This window comes from Rattus rattus, chromosome 4 (genome assembly GCF_011064425.1).
Source record: "Rattus rattus isolate New Zealand chromosome 4, Rrattus_CSIRO_v1, whole genome shotgun sequence".
NCBI classification, from domain to species: Eukaryota; Metazoa; Chordata; class Mammalia; order Rodentia; family Muridae; genus Rattus; species Rattus rattus.
Window position 1 is genome coordinate 113,754,054 of NC_046157.1, and position 14,648 is coordinate 113,768,701.

The window sequence follows — 14,648 nt, forward strand, 5'->3', positions numbered from 1 at the left end:
GAGCTAGCTCAGAGTATCCTCCCTGAGGGGGATGGGAGGGTCCAGGTGCCATCCCTTCCCATCCAAAACCAAACTCATCATCTTCCCCCAAATACTTCTTTCTGGCTTGGATGGGTGTGTCTTCCAAGGGTCCCTGTGTTATAAGTTTGGTCCCCAGCGTGGCAATGATATGTAGTGGCATCTCCAAGGGGTGGGGCCAAGTGGAAGGTGATGTCAAAGGAACATGGTCCTCAGAAGCAACAGAGACTCACTGGGGAGCCCAGGCTAGCCTGCAACTCACTCTTCTTGCCTCTGCTCCTTATCTGGGATTACAGGCAGGAGCCAGCACTGGGTCTAACCTAATCTTTATGGGACTTCTATTATGAAGTTCTGTATGAGTCAGGGTTTTGTTGTTGGTGGTGGTAGGTTTTATAGTTGTTGTTTTGTTTTCTCAAGTCACAGTTTCTCTGTGTAGCAAGCCCTGACTGTCCTGGAACTTGCTCTGTAAACCAGGCTGACCTCAGACTCACAGAGATCCGTCTCTGCCCTTGCCTCTGCCTCCTGAGTGCTAGGAGTAAAGGTGTGTGCTACCACTGCCTGGCTGCCCGGCTGAGTCAGGTTTTGTTTGTTTGGTTTTTCGGGTTTTTTTGTTTGTTTGTTTGTTTTGTTTTGTTTTTGACAGAAGGGAACCTACCTCCTCCAAGTCTCTAACTTCCTGTGCCATCACACTTGCTCTCTCAAACATACCCTTGCCATGATGCCATCCACCACGATGCCTCACCAGAGGCAAGACTGATGAGACCGCCCAGTCTTTATTATCAGCCAGCCTCAGGCATTTTGTTATAGTAACAGAGAACCTATGAATACAACCCCAGATCCCCTACCTGGAGTATAGCATCTTTCGCTTACTGTGATTGCAGCTTGTGCCTCAGGCTCAGCTTTTGCCCGTCTCTTGCTTCCCCTATGCACTGGGTCAGCTGCTGACTTCCAGCTTTTTTAAAAAAACTGTCTGGAGGACATGAATCTCCATTCATGTTTCTTGTGTCCTCATTATGACAAAACCCCATGACCTCAGCCTGAGGCTCAGAGGTCAAGAGTGCTGGATGCTCTTCTAGAGGGTTTGATCTTACTTCCCTGCACCCACATCTGGAAGCTCACAACTGCCCATAACTCCAGGCTCAGGGGATCTGAGATCCTCTTTTGGCCTCTGTAGGTGCCACATGCACATGCACATATACATACACAGACATATAAATCACACATGCACACATACCCATAAACTTTTTTAAAAAAATCAAAATACTGCACAAACTTCTCTGTAATTAGGAAAATGAAACCGAAAAGTATAATATGGTGTCCACATATCTACTGTCTACTGACAGAAAATGACTAAGATAAAAAATGAACATGAAATCTTCTGTGTTCTCCTACTACTGGTGGGAGGGTAATTAGTCTAAATACATTGGGAGACTGTCTAGGAGTGTATGGAAAGAGATGAATCTTGAGAAAAGAAATGTAGACTACTTTTAGATATCTTTGACAACCACCCAAAATCCTCTCCCTACCCTCAAATTTAAAGTGCCTAAAAAAGAAAGAACTCCCCACAACGCCAGTCAATGCTGGAGGGCTCTGTTAAGTCACACGCTGTGATTACAGTCATGACACATGGCGGTGCCAGTTTTCAAACCCCAGGGAAGGTGACTAATTAGCCAAATGTGGATCACACTGGCCCAAGACTGAAGCCTGGTAAAGATATGAGAACAGCCAGCACCAGCCAGGGACTCAGTTTTATAGCCACTGACTGTGGCTAGGAGGCAGGTCATGAGAATCCTCGCTAGTGATGAGCAAAGCCAAGAGACAGAGCAGAAAATATTAAGACGATGCTGTAATGTGTTTCTGCAGGATAAGTCATGCTGTTGTTACACACACACACACACACACACACACACACACACACACACACACACACACACAGACCCTAAGCTGGAACTTAAGTCTGCCAGACGAAACTAAGTTACAAAGTATAGGGCAACAATGCATAGACTAAACTAAGTTAGGAGCAACAGTACATCGTCTGACAGCGTCTTAGTTACTTTTCTGTTGCTTTGTTAAAACACCCTGACAAAAGGCAATTTAGGGGAGGAACAGCGTTTGTTTTAGCTTAGAGTTCCAAGTTATAGTCTATTATAGGCATGAAGTCAAGATGATAGAAATTTAGAACAGCTAGTTACGTCACACCAAAATCAAGAGAGAAATAAACATATGGATCCTCACTCTCTTGCTTGTATTATTTGATTTTCCCACTTTTATACAGTTCAGAATTCCCTACCTAGGGTATGGTAACACCCATAGTGGGCTAGGTCATCATATATGAATTGACTTAAGACATCCCCCCATAGACATGCCACAGGCCAACCTAATTCAGACCAACTTTTATTGAAACTCTCTTCCCAGAGGATTTTCAGGTCATTTCAAGTTGAGGATGAAAACTGACCATTATAGCACAGAATATATTTCTTTTTTTTTTTTAAATATTTATTTATTTTATGTATGTAAGTACACTGTAGCTGTCTTCAGACACACCAGAAGAGGCATCAGATCTCATTACAGATGGTTGTGAGCCACCATGTGGTTGCTGGGATTTGAACTCAGGACCTTTGGAAGAGCATTCAGTGCTCTTAACCACTGAGCCATCTCTCCAGCCCAGAATATATTTCTTAAAGATAGTCTTTTTAGGAGATTTTAAGAACAAGGCTGGGTATGGTGACATACACCTTTAATCCCAGCACTTAGGAGGCAAAGGCTGGCAGATGTCCATATGTTTGAGGCTTGCTTGATCTACAGAATGTGTTCTTGGCCAGCCAAGGCTACAAAGTGAAACACAATCTCAAAACAAACAAACAAACAAACAAAAATGCATGTGTTTATGACCACGATAAAACACAGAGGCAAATGTGCACATGTTAGGCTGTTCCCTTATTTAGAAAGTCAGGGAGGGATGATGAGAGAAATTTGTGAACTGAGGTTGCTAGCCACACACAAGGAAGTCCCACCAGCCCTAAAACTCAATGATTACAGCTAGACACAACAAATTCTAAACATGGGGCAGGGACTCAGATGATGGATGGAAAACCGCATTCCCCACCCAGAAGGAGTATTTTACAGAAAGTTGTTCTTCTGGTATATCGACCCATGTAGTCAGCCACCTGCCCACATCACTACTAGATTGACTCTCCGCCTGGTCCTCAGCTGGATGATCCCAGCTGACATCCTGTGGTGTGTTGGTACTTGCATGACTGCAAATGTTGCTTCATTGATCTTTTTTTTTTTAAGCCTATTTCCTGAAAATGCAACCGTCTTCTTTCAATTCCCCAAAAGTACATGAACATTTATTGCAATAATAGTGTAGTTCCCAAAATGCTGACCGCTGAGCACCAACAGAGCGCAGACTTTGAGGAAAGCAGAGGATCCCACTGCACCCTCAGTGTTGCTGTTAATTAAATTGTGGGAGACAGAATGGGGGGGCGGTCCTTGGAAAATTGAATCTAGAGCCACCCTATGGCGCACCGTTCTCACTACTGGGTATTTTTCAAAGGAGATAAAATCAGGGTGTTGAAGAGACATCTGCACCACCACGTTCATTATGGGGTTGTTTAGAGCAGTCAAGTTGAGGCAACCCAAATGTTCACCAATGGATAGTTGGGTAAATAACTACAGTATGTATGTGAGATGAAACGCAATTAAGAAGGAAATTCCCATTGTCATTGGCAACGAGGGGCTAAGTACAATGAACCAAACCCTGTACTTCAGTTGTGTGTGGACCCAGAAAAGACAGAACCCCTCCCAGCAGGGAATGGGGCAATGGTTTCAAGGCCCACAAGCAGGAAAATGGGAGGGAAAAGGGTAGTCATTACCCAAAGGATACAAACTGTTAGATGCAAGGAACAAATTCAAGAAATTCATTTACAGTTTAGTGACTAAAATTAACGATGATATATTTGTGGTGGTTTGAATAAGGATGTCCCCTCTAGGCTCATATATTTGAATGCTCTGTCACTCGAGAATAGCACTATTTGAAAGGATTAGAAGGTTTGGGAGGTATGGCCTTGGAGGAAGTGTGTCACTGGAGGTGGGCTTTGAGGTTTCAAAATCCCATGTCAAGCCCAGTGTCTCCTTCTCTGCCTGAGGATCAGGATGTAGCTCTCCATCACTTCTCCACCAATGTGCCTACCATTCCTCTTGTTATGCTGCCCACCACGATGATAATGGACTGAACCTCTGAAACAATGTATAAGACCCCAACCTCATGCTTTCTTTTATATGAGTTTCCTTGGTCATGGTGTCTCTTCACAGCAATAGAACAACAAACAACCAAAACAACATTGTATACTTGAAAATAACCAAGAGAATAGATGACGGGTGTTTAGCTCGAAACAACCATCCCATAATGCACAAATACATAAAAAGAAGTCGTACCTGTAAATATGTAGCTTATGTCAGCTAGAAATAAAAGGCAATCTGGATCTACTTCTTGTTACCTGGAATTAATTTGTGACAGGAGAAGGACAAAAAGTTAAACAAACCATGTGTGAAAGTCCAAAGGTCGTTTATCTAAATTCCACTTAAAGGTTTTGGGTACTGGGAACCCATACTCATTGTTAGCGGGAGTGCACACTGGTGTATCCCCAGTAGGAATCAGTGTGAGGGGTCCTCAAAAAAAAAAAAGACCCAATGGAACACATACTCAAAGGACTCTATTTCCTACTACAGAGACACATGCACAGCTATGTTTATTGGTGCTCTAATTACAATAAAGGAGATGGGAACCACCCGGGGGTCCATCAGTTCACAAGCAGATAATGAAACTGTGGTGCCTATATAGTACGGAATTGCATTCACCTATAAGAAAAAAATGAAATTACGAAATATCCTGAGTAGAGTAACCCTGACCCAGAAAGAAAAGTTGCTCATGTTCTCGCTCACGTGCGGAATCTCGCATTGAGTCTTTAGATGTATGGGTTTAATCTGGGGGGACCTGCAGGATCTATGAAGCTTGAAAAAGGCCATTGGTAGGGAGGCAGGGAAGACAGAGCTTACGGAAGGGGCTGACAAACACAGAATGCCATGAGAGAAAGAGCGGAATAATGGACAGGAGGCTTTGGTGGGAGGACAGATGGGTGGATATGGCAGAAAAAGGAGTGGCAGAGGAAAGACTAAAGATGTTTAAAATGTCATGTACAAACAAGTCCCAGGAAGAAAAGAATACCCCCAAAGATCATGAGATGGAGAGAGCTGGGCGCAGACAAAGTGAGGTCTCCATTACATGGTGAAGATGGATCTCATGCTGTCTTAAAACAAAGAGACTTTCCGGACCTGGCCCCTTCTCTCCTGAGCGTCTGTGCATTGGCAACTCACTGATAGCACAGAAGATAGAACGCAAGAAAGAAAATGGGCCCACGTTTTCTTAGAGATGAGGGCACATTATCAGAGAAGGGTCAACCCTGGCTCCTGCTCATCTGCTTCCTCCCCTTAGTTTCTGTCCAGAGGACATTAAGAAACAAGGAGAAAATGGGAAGACCAATCTGTCTGGTTTTGGAAATTATAATTGGTACAAATACCATGCCCTGTGAAAGGAAGCATGTGGAGTAGGAGAGGCTAGAGTTCCTTCCCATGAAAAACTACCACGTATGGGTTGGATGGGGTGGTTCGGTGGCTAAAGAGCTTGCTGTGTAAGTGTAAGGACCCAAACTCGGGTTTCCTAGAACCTATGTAGAAGCCAAGAACAGTGGCTGGTGCTCCTATGACATGGTAGGTAGAGACAGGAGAATCCCTGGATGCTTGCAGACCGGTTAGCCTGGCCCATGCAGTAGAGTACAAGAGACTCTGCCTCAAGCAAGGTGGAAACAGAACTGACATGGGAGCTTGTTCTCTGACCTCTATATGCATACTATGCATGACAAACACATATACATATGTGCACACATAGATAGATAGATAGATAGATAGATAGATAGATAGATAGATAGACAGATACATATATACACACATACATATATTTATGTATATAAATACATGCATAGATAGATAGATACATACATACATACACACACATACATACATACATACATACATACATACATACATACATACATAGATGTAGTGGCTGTTCCTGGCTGTCAACTTGACTATATCTGGAATGAGCTACAATCCAGAATTGAAAGGCTCACCTATGATCCTGATCTTAAGGATGGGAGATACAAGTTTCTGACCTGAATCTTGGCATGAAGATCTTGAGGCATAGTGGTTATGAATCCCAGGAGACTAAGGCAAGGAGATGTCTGAGTTCAAGGTCATCTGGGACAAAGCTAGTCCCAGATCCAGGCATAGTGGTACACTCCTTTCATCTCCGCCACGCCTTCTGCTGGAGACCTACATAAGGATGTTGGAAGAAGGAAGATTCCTTCACCTGCTTGTCTTATGGAACTGAGCAACTGCTAGATCCTTGCATTCCCAGTTGCTACTGATCATTGTTGGGGAGTTGGACTACAGACTGTAAGTCATCCACAAATTCCCTTACTATATAGAGACTACCCATCAGTTCTGTGACTCTAGAGAACCCTAATACAATAGATACATATAAATTCATAGATATTAAAAATAAATGAATTAAAATCAGAGAAACATAATTCAGCCCAGCTAAATTGGATCAATTAATTGATAGGTCTGTCCAGCTCACCATTTAAAATAGCTCCGATGTCTACATTGAAATCCAGATGACCTGCAGGGTGTCTGGTGGCAGCTGGTCCTGCAGATGGCTCTAGGCTCTTTGCTTGGATGCAGCCTCCAGCACACTCTGCTGCCTCACAGCTTAAGGCCTTCATCGGTGTAATTACTTGAGCTCTGTATAAATTTGTTATGTCTGGCCATAGGACAATTTTGAAAATTCTACAAAGGCCGCTTGTACAGCATTACCATCCTGCCGTTACATGGCACCCAAAAGTTCTTTGTGGGAAAAGAGGGCATACATCAATTTCCTAAGTTATCTGGAGTTGTGGGTTTTGCATGAATCCGCTGACACTGTCAGATACACAGAGAAATGGATAGTAGTGGCCAGTTAGGTGTCAGTGGTTTGACAGGCCCCTCCTCAGACTCAGGAGGGACCCTGTTTGTGTCTAAATGCCCAGCAGGAGGGCTGGGAGGAACTCTGGGTCCTGCCCTGACATCAACTCTCAACTCCAGGGTTCTGTGGAGGAACCCATGAATAATTCACATCACAAGCCGATGCTCTGTGGGAATGAATTACCTTGTGTGTGCTTCCTGCCTGAATGTCAGCGTACCCCTCCCTGGCGCCTGGGATGAGCTTATGAATAACTGCATTCTCCTGACGCCTGGGCTTTTAGGGAGGCACTTTTGGGATCTTGGCTTCAGTTGGAGATTTCTGACTACAAACTACATTACAAGATTTCAAATAACACTGGACAGGAAAAAAAAAATCATGTCCCGTCCCCCTCAACTAGGAGTCTGGGTAGAAATCTAACAATTTTTTCAGAGTTTTTTTGTTTTTTTGTGTTTTGTTGTTGTTGTTTTACATCTATGCATGTGTGTTGGGGGAAGGGTATGAGTGCCACGGGGTAAGGGATCAGGGGTCAGAGGACTTGCAGGCATCAAGTATCTGTTTCTACCATGTGGGTTCCTGGGAACCTAGGCTACCCAGCTTTGCAGAAAGCACCTTTACCTCTACTCTCGCCAGCCCCAGCAGTATTCTTAAAGCACTGGGACTATTCAAGCAAAAACATGGTGGTTGGGAGATGGGGGCGGGAGGCAGGGGTTGGGGCGGGGGGAGGATAGATTTTTAGAGCACAGGCTATTTGGGAAACTTTGTAAGTAGCCTAGGCCTGAGAAGCCAAACCTATTCCATCTTGCAACCAGTCTCCATATGAGAGAGAGAGAGAGAGAGAGAGAGAGAGAGAGAGAGAGACAGAGAGACAGAGAGACAGAGACAGACAGAGACAGACAGACAGAGATGGAGACAGAAACAGAGAGAGAGAGAGAGAGAGAGAGAGAAAGAGACAGAGAGAGACAGAGAGAGAGAGAGACAGAAAGAGACACAGAGAGACAGAGAGAGATGAAACAGAAACAGAGAAGAGAGAGAGAGAGAGAGAATATGCTTGAGAACTTGGCCCAAAGATGAACCCCAAGCTGCACCCAAGTACCAGGAAGAACCCCAACGACTTGTCCTTGGCCAGAGTCACTCCCTAGATATTTCCTAGCAAGTTAATCAAAGATTAGTTACATTGTTTCAGATGGACTTTCAGACCCTTCCTGGTTGTATAAGGTCTTGCTTCAGAGCTCCCCCCTGTCAGCTCACAACAGACATTCAGTTAGATGCTTGCCAGGACGGATCACCCCTCATTTGCTTCCATTCTCCTATAAAACTTTGTCCCGGTGAGAGTCCGGGGCTGCTTCACCACACCATCCTGTGGGCCAGCGGTGAGTAAGCCCAAACTGGAGTTTGCAATAAAGAGATCCTAAAGTGGTTGGAAATGGCTCCTTGGGGGTCCTTTGGGTTTCCTGAACACTTCCTGGCACAACAGGCATACTTGGTAGACATAGAAGTTTCTCCTCTAGACTGCTGTTATGAAGCAAATTTTCCAATAAGTAAGTCATAGAGGCTGGATCTGGCTTCCTGGTGCACATGCAAGTTAGGTTTTCCCTGCACATTATTAGCCTTGTAAATGTGTAACGGTGTTATATATAAGGGGGAAAGCAATATACGTGCCTTACTTTAAAAATATGGTAATGAGCTGGTGGCACAGTTCAGGGGCAGAGACTTTGCCCAGCAGTCTCCAGGCCCTAGGCCTGACTCTGAACACCACTAAAAGAAAAATGTGATGGAGAGCATTAACGATCATCCAAACTGTTGGGAAAACTGGCAAGGACTTGGTGGGTCGTTTTGCAAAGGGATATAGCATTTGCAGCATCCAATATTAGTACAATAAGGAATGCTTGTTTTCCCCATGTTAATACCATTTCGGTTCTGTGACATTGCTGGTCAACACAGATCTGACTGAGTCACACCTAAAAGTTTCTACTTAGCACAGATTCAATCCCAAGCAGTGTGCATGTGTGTGCATGAAAACACACACACAATAATAATAATAATAATAATAATAATAATAATAATAATAACAATAATAACAATAATTTAAAGTAAAGTTAATTTGAATGACGTTTTATTTTGGATGGTCAAAAACATTGAACTGATGTAGTTGATGTAAAAAATCATTACTAGCTCCTGGGCTAAGAGGAAGACCTAGATTAAAATCTTCAAAATATATAAAAGTCAGGTGCCACAGTATCCTTCTGTGATCTTGGTGCTTCTAGGGCAAGATGGAAGGTAGAGACAAAGCACCCGCCCATGCCTGCCCACCAGGCTCGAGCACTGGTTGTTCCAACAGAAGCAGAGAGACCCTATCTGAAGCCAGGTGGAAGGTAAGGGTGGACAGCCAGGGTTGTTTCCACAATGCTGTGGATTGTAAGTACCTGTACTCACCTATGAACTTGAGTATATGCACACACACACACACACACACACACACACACACACAATATCAGTAACTACTCATGAGATATTACCTTGGTGTGATGACTCAAGTCTGTAATTCTAGCCATTTGGAGGCTGAGCCAAGCAGACCTGGAGCTCATGGCCAGCTGGTGACACACTGATGTCACGTCTCTGGATAAATAAACAAATAAACTAATGAGATTGTTTGCATTCTTTTTCTTACAGCATTGCTCATACTAAGACTCGGCGTGTTTCAAAGTGCCCCAACACCAAACATGGCTGCCCAAATCTGAGAGAATGATACTCAGCTGCATGACCTTCGTTGAAAAGGTTGACTTCTCTGGCTTCCTGATTTCGTATCACAACATGGGTATGATAATAGTTGGGTTTTCCCCAGCTCCGGTCTATCTGCTCAGTCCCTCCTTGGTCTTAGGATAACAGGTAAGCAAGATACAAGGGTCATTGTTCCACTGGACAGGGTAGTGAGGTAACGTAGGCGGTTGAAGGCCGATTACACAACTATGTTCTGCTTGGGATAACACAATAGCTCTTCAGACCTGGGCAGCTCTTTCCAGAGAATTCATGCAACCTGCCAGGACTTCCCCTGGACAGGCAGACGTTAATACTTCTGAATGCTGGAAGCCTCATCTACAGGGGGCAGGAGAATGAATGACTTTGTCAACCTTTCACACTAGGAGAGGTGACAAATGTCACTCACAGTGCTGTTCATAGTGATGTCCGAACCAAACAAGACATGTGCAAAAATGACACAGCCATCTAGGGTAGATAGGTGTGGCTGTTCGGTTTTACTCAGATGAACTAGGCGACCATTTTGAAGAGCTGGTACTATTTAAGCAAAAAGCTTAGCTAACAAAGTTGGCTAGTGTGAAGATTGTATAGATTATCTTTATTATCGGAAGGGAATAGGTGAGATACAAAATAAGGTGTAACTGAAAGATATCACAGATGGGCGAGGAGCCTCGGCACTCACAGGCACTCCCAGCTCTGAGGGTGCTGAGGCAGGAGACTTGCTCAATGTGGGGTGGGGATGGGTAGATAGGGTCTCTCTTTGTAGCCCTGGCTATCCTGGAACTCACTGTGTGGACCAGCCTGGCCTTGAACTCATAGAGATCCATCTGGCTCTGCCTCTCACGAGCTTGGATTAAAGGTGTGCAACTATGCCCAGCTGGACTACTTCATCTTAATTTGGCCACCATGACAACACGAGATCTCACTTTCAAATAAACAAAAATCCACAGTGATCCCTTATTCTCCCCATTTCACTTCCACACCACGTGTATTTACTCCGTCTCCCGTCTCTTGAAAGTGCTATCTCATAGTCCCAGTTTCCTGAGCTCCATGGGTCCTCCAACTTAAACACACAGACCCAAAGACACCATCCCCACATTAGAAAGAACACACAGTGCTTGTCTTCCTCGCTCAGAGTGATTATTTTCAACTCTATCAATTTGCCTGCAAACCTCGTTTTTTTTAGCAACTGAATATTTCTCATCGTAGAAAGGCTCCGCGTTTTGTCACCCGTACAACAGTGGATGGACATCTCAGTTGTTCCTGTTTCCTGGCTACTGTGAAGAGAGCAGCAAAGGAACCTGGATGAGAAAGGATCTCTGTATAGCAGGGTCCAGAGTCCTTTGGGTATACACTCAAGAGCGGTGGAGCTGGACCATGTGGTAGACCTACTCTAGTTTTCTGCCACACTGATTTCCATATCTGATGGGCAGGGGATGGGAGGTCAGGGTAGATAATGGAGCAGGCAAGTAACATTTAAGGCTTTCCATAAAGTCATGTGAAAACCTACCATTACACAAACTTCGAAACACACACACACACACACACACACATAAAAAAAGAATTTAAATACAGTTACCCTGTACTAGGGCAAAATGCTCCTCTTAGACACCACAGGCTAGCAAGTAAAAAGCCTAGTGTCAGTAATGGGTTCTTTTGGAGTTTGGTCAGTGGGGTCCTATACACCCCTAAACATTACAGGCTGATGTTGGTACTCTTGGCTACTCTCCAGAGTTTGATGGAGAGACCCTACCGCTGAAAATACAGTTAAGTGAGGAAACGTGGAGACGTGGAGCTGGTACCAACCTGGAAACTTTACCCCTACCTGCTAGCCTTCATAATTTTGGAAGCTGCTACACATGCTACTGGGGGAGGGGGGGAGTAATTATCAGTATCACCTAACTATGGACCCTGGGAACTACAGTAATGATGGCAGAAGGATTGTGGGAGGGGGTATGGTGGGGGTGGTGAGCAGGATGTAAAGTGAATAAAAGAAGTAAATGAATAAACAAATAGAAAAAAAGAACCCGAAGCAGAGGGGAACCACAAGGAAACGGTTTTTACAATAGGATATTTGTGCATATAAACTCATGGCAGTTGTCCCCAGCATGCTTTAGACCTTTGAAAGATTAAGTCAGGCAAAATTCCAGTGTGGAGTGGGGAGCTGGTCACAAAGACCTACCCCCTAGCTGAGAAGCTGTTGACTACAGGGATGGTTGCTGGGAGAGGCAAAGTCAGTTTCCTTCAAGGCTGTAACCCCAAAATGGCAGGCTACCCACCAGTGCTATAGTAAGTACCTACACAGATGCGCTGGCAACAATGTATAGGCTTAGCCCTTTCCCCATACTTTGTAACTGTTTCCTGACTTTGAAAATGGTGGGTGAGGACCTGAGAAGGATATGCCTCTCTCGGTTACAGGGGGATTTGGATTTGTTTTCCCCTACGGGTAATGTTCATTCTATCTTCTGCTTTCTTTCTTCCTTTTCCTTTGGTCCAGTATGATGCGTGTTTGCATGGACACAGGGGCCATGGTTCATGCGTAAAGGTCAAAGGACATAGGGTCATTTCCCTCCATCTTCATGTGAGTTTCAGGGCTCAAGGTTAGGCCGCTGGGCTTGTATGTGAAACCTTTACCTACTGAGGGTCATCTGAGCGGCCCTTTATTTATTCTAATTTTTGAGACAGGATCTCTCACTGAAGCCGGAACTCACTAATTGACTAGACTGGTTGCCATTAAAGTGTCAGGGATCCTCCTGTGTCTACTCTCCATTCTGTGGTTACAGGCGTGCACTACTGTGCCTGCCCTTTACATGACTGCTAGGGGTTAGAGCTCAGACTTTCCCTTTTGCATGCTGAACTCTTTACCCATGAGACATCTCCTTGCTTCCTTCTCTCTACACCAGAGACGGAGCCAGACCATTAAAGCGAAACTGCTAAAGGCTTTTGGTGGCGTTTGGACCTAATTGCTGTGAACAAATAATAATAATTGCTTTCTTCTAATTAAGAAAGTAACACATTTATTGTAGCATATTTAGAAAATATGAAATAATGCATTTTTAAAATCACCACTAATTACGGCGCCCAGGGATAAATAGAAACCATATTTTTGTGCTTGGCCTAATCATACCCACATGAAAATGTTTTTCCTCTTTTTATAAAGTGGGACGATATCCTTTAGAGTGGTAGGTCTCCATTCTTTGTTTCTAATATAGGCTTTTAAAATTACTATTGATTTGTTTTATGTGGGTGGGCGCTTTCTTAACTCCTGTGTTAGAAATTCTTAGTTATCGACTTGATCGAGCCTGGAATGAAAAACCCAAGTGGCTGGGCATGCCTGTGGGGGATTTTTTTTTTTAATTAAATCTAATCTAGATCGTCAAGGTGCAAAAACACAATGTTAATCCAGATTTTCCTTGAGGTAGAAAGGTCCACCTCTAATCTGGGCCATACCATCTTCTGGGAGCCTACATAAAGGACATGGAAGGAGGAATATTACTCTTTCTTTGTCTGCTTGCTCTTGCTATCTAGTCCGTGGCATTAGCACCTACTCCTTTAGGATTCAGCTATACTGAAACCAGCTAAGACACTCTTGGTCACCTCTTGGGGTGAACAACTATCTGATTCCTGGACCTTCACTGGTAGGCAACCATTCATTATTAGAGTGGCTGGACCACAGCCTGTAAGCTACTCTAATAAATCCTCTCTCTCTCTCTCTCTCTCTCTCTCTCTCTCTCTCTCTCTCTCTCTCTCTCCCTCTCTCCCTCCCTCCCCCTGCCATGTTCTTTTCTTCGAGAGAACCCCGACTAATACAACTCCCATATATTACTCCAGAAAAATTCTTAGAAAATTTTAGAATATCTTTTATCTTAAAAATACTACTCAAAGCCATACATTACCGAATATATGATATTTGGCTGATTTGAGACACATTTTTGTCTGATGTAATTTGACTGTCCCCAGTTTTCTCCATACAGAAATTCTGTGTGATATGTTTGCACATGAACTTTGCTGCGCACCTGGTCAAGTCTTTAGAATGAACTCCTAGGACAGGAATGGGGAGTGCTCAGTGTTTTTAGTGGTCCTGAAATATGTTTCAGAGTACTCTTCAGAAAGACTGCAACAGTTGGTGGCCTTACCATCCAGCCTCAGAAACAAATGCTTGGCTGTATTTCCAAAGGAATAGATAGATGCAGGATAGATAAGTGGTAGCCCACGGGAGGGTTCCGTTTACTTTTCTGTGAAGCTCCAGATGTGATTTTCCAGTTGTCATTATGGATAGGGACACTTGAGAGTGAGTCAAATTATTTCTCAAAAAAGACAAGCACTAGGAAGGCTGGGGAACACCCATCAGCTCTGGGAATCCAATGCAGTCAAAGTCCCCACAAAATGGCCAGTGGCTAGGTCACCTCAGAGTGTTTTGAAAGCAGCCTGCTCTGACCAGACCTCCCTCTCTGGCTTCTGGTTGCCTGCCAGTCAGCTAGACGGGATGCACTATAGGACAAACAATACACCAAAGGCATGTGGGGTGGAGACCAAGGCATGGGTCCAAGCTTCAAGAAAGAGGGCTGGGTCCAATAAGGTCCTTGGGGGAAAATTATGAGGCAGTTTCTAGACATTTCAGGGACAATCAGGAGGAAGTCAGTAGCAAGCCTAGACCATGAAGTTTGTCCTGGATGAATAACTGCTCCAAATGATGTGAGCTCCCTGAGGATCCAGCACTGAAATTAGGAATTTGAAGGGTAATAATACAGAAAAATGAAAAACAAAACATTTATTGTATATTCGTTCAAACTAG